Source organism: Penaeus chinensis, chromosome 12 (assembly GCF_019202785.1).
Source record: "Penaeus chinensis breed Huanghai No. 1 chromosome 12, ASM1920278v2, whole genome shotgun sequence".
NCBI lineage: Eukaryota > Metazoa > Arthropoda > Malacostraca > Decapoda > Penaeidae > Penaeus > Penaeus chinensis.
Genome location: NC_061830.1, coordinates 8,162,888 through 8,166,560, shown reverse-complemented (window position 1 = coordinate 8,166,560; position 3,673 = coordinate 8,162,888).

The following is a 3,673-nucleotide window of genomic DNA, read 5'->3' as shown; positions in this document are numbered from 1 at the left end:
AATTAATGGCAATTTCGAAAAAAATAGCTATATATGAGACTTGTATGATTCGAAAAAGAATTATGCATGTAGCATTAGCTGCACAAGAGATATGGATGTTTATATCATGAAAGAACCAATGATGATAAATATAAAAGGCGGACGTATGCCAAAGCATATAAGATATGTACACGGAATTTCATAAGACTCATATAAGGGCCAGGCAGAGGTGATGACAAATTAACCTCATATTAGTCCTACTGTTCTATCTTATTATCATACATCTTCAAACAGTAAAATCAAACCTTCCTCGAATTATCCGAAAAATAATCAATATCCGCTACCGAATTATCCCCCCTTAAAGAAAGAAAGAAAGAAAGAAAGAAAAAATATATGTTTCTTTAAATTCAACAAAACATTTACAAATCAGTACTCCTAGAAAAATATATATGTTTCTTTAAATTCAACAAAACATTTACAAATCAATACTCCTAGAAACTCCTGAGCCAAAAGCCCCTGAGAACTTGGCATTGACCCGTGACTCATGATAAAAATTGTACTCGGCGTCTTCCCCGCCGCTGCAGCATTTCAATCCGGCCGCCCCGATTTGCATGTGCGGAGAACTTACTAGTAGTCCTCGGTGTGTGGCCTCTGGATGATTTGTGGATGCTGGTAGGGATGAGTGAAATCGGGAGGAGATGAAACTGCTTCTTTTAGTTGTATTTAGCTGCTGGATTAAGTCTTTGAGGATATATATATATATATATATATATATATATATATATATATGTATGTATATATGCACACAAATAAATATGTGTTTGTGTTTGTGATGGGGAAAATATAATTGCTTTCCTGACAAGCTCCCAAGGTCTGTAAGAACATCGCCGTTATCAGTATCATTATTACTCAGTTTGCATTTTCAAACATTTAGAATCTTAGGTTATTGTTTAATTTGCAGAGACGTGTTAAACGTCATGACGTTAGATATATCGCCAATCAGCTGCACATTTCCCATAAATGAACCTTGAACATGTATACTTACGGCGTAATTTGAACTCTGTGTTTCTCTTCCTCTGATTAGACCCTATTTTAGATGCATTGTTAAAGTTCATAATTTCCCTTGAATAAAATGTTTTGAATATACATAAAGCATTGAAGAAGTAAGTAGAAATATAATATAGATATATGTGCACATACGAGAACAAAAACATTACTAGCGATAATTCTCCAAATGAAAACAACACTGATTTCTATATCGGTTCCATCTTGATCTGGCAGTCCTGATGTACTCTCACACAGGTACACCGCGGGTACACCGAGAAGTAACGTACCCTGCGACCAAGCTGGCACACGCTTGCAAAGCCAGTTACCTGTGTTGCAACTCCATATATGATTATCGGGCTGCTGTAGCTATTAAGGCGTTTAGGAGCTTTAAAAAGGAGGTGAATGTTAGGGACTATGAAAATGTTAAATAGCAGTGAGTCATTACTAATATATTTAAAAAGGAGGTGAATGTTAGGGACTATGAAAATGTTAAATAGCAGTGAGTCATTACTAATATATTTTGTGAAGAATTATATTTTTTCTGTATTTGCCTGTCTCTATCAAATTATTTGTTTTGTTTATTTGTTTATTATTCTTATTTGTGTGCTATTTATACAGTAACCTAAACGATATTTGACAGGTTAATAGTAGTTTAATTATAAAACCCGAATTGGATTTCAGATACCTGTTTTAAAATCGAACAATCTGCCTTGTATAAGTTATTTAAATTCTACCTAAATGAATATCGAAATAGAGGAAGAAATGTAGAATAAAAATAATTATAAAGGCGGTAAAAAGTTAGTACTTGAAATAAACCTCCTAAACTCGGAATATCTGAAACTCCTTCCTTTTCTTCTTTTCACCTCTCTCTCTTCATGCTCTCTGATTCTCTTCTTCCTCTCCTCACTTTCCCCTTCCCTCTATAGAGACCTCATAAATCACCCCACAGCTCAGTCACGTGATCAGCCTTGCAACACTGCAATTTAGAATGCCATTTATTTTGCGATGTTCATTTGTTTTTTTTGACGGGTGAATATGATAGGGTGAAACCCATCCACATGATGGATTATGTATTTGGGTCGTTATCAGTATCAGTATCGCTATATTTATTGCTATCGTTGGAATTCATTCCTGCAATTGATACGTAATTGATTCTAGTAAATAGTCGTATATCATGTTTATCATAACTGCTGTGATATTCATAATTTGGGAAGTAATCAATATTTGCCTTGAGTATGGCGCGCACATATATATTTTTTTCTTTTTTTTTTTTACCAACAAAGTCGATATTACTGGTATGTTTATGGTTGTATGCATTTGGCAGTTAAAGTTATTATTATCATCACTATTTTTTCCAGTCTTGCTCTCGGTGATTAACATGTCGAGGAGCACAATGATTTTTGTTATTATTATTATTATAACTATTGTTGTTTTTGTTATAATTGTCCTTTATTATTATTATTATTATTACTGTTATCATTTTCATGGTTGTTATTGTTATCATTATTATTATTGTTATTGTTATCATTAGTGTTATTATTATCATTCTTATCATTATCATTATCATTACTATTATTATTATTATTACCGTTATTATTATTATTATTATTATTATTATTATTATTATTATTATTGTTGTTTCTATTATCATTATCATTACCGTTGTTATTATTATGATCATTACCGTTATTATTATTATCATCATTATTAAAATATTTGTTATTATTATTGTTATTATTGCTACTACTTTTATTATTATTATTATTGCTCTTGTTGATATTTTATTATGACTGCTATCATTATCATTATTACTATTATACTTATTACTATTATCGTTATCTATTATTATCATAATCATTATCATTGTTTTTTATTATAATTATTTTTATTATTACCGTTATTATTATTATTGTTGTTGTTGTTGTTGTTGCTATCATTATTATCAATAGTGCTTTATGATTAGTCATCATTGATATTATTTTTTTTTTATTGTTCTTGTTGCTCTTCTTATTGTTGTCATAATCATTATTTCATAATCACTATCATCATCATTGTTATGGTTTTTATTATTATTATTATTATTATTATTATTATTATCATTATTATTATTATTATTATTATTATTATTATTATCATTATTAATATTATTATTATTATTATTATTGTTATAATGATTATAATTATTTTTACTACTATCATTATCATTGTCATTATCATTATTATGATTATCATTAGTATTACTAGTATTTTTTATTATTATCATTATCATTAATATTATCACTGTCATTATCTTTATCATTACTATTATTATTACTATCATTATTATTATTGTTATTATATTCAGTGTTACTTTTATTATTATTATTGTTATTGATATTATTATCATCATCATTGTTATCATTATTATTATTGTTATTATTATCATCATCATCATCATTATTGTCAATATTATTAATATTATTTTCATCATCAGCACTGTTATTATGATCGTGACAATTATTGTTGAGCTTCAAAATAAAAAGTCAGTAAAATATCTCTTACATAAACATAGCTGAATTTTACAAGTGTAGACCCACCTGCGAGTATTTTTTGCAGCTGTTGACTCAGAAGTGTTTATTGCATAATGTGATTTAGGAAGGATTTACCA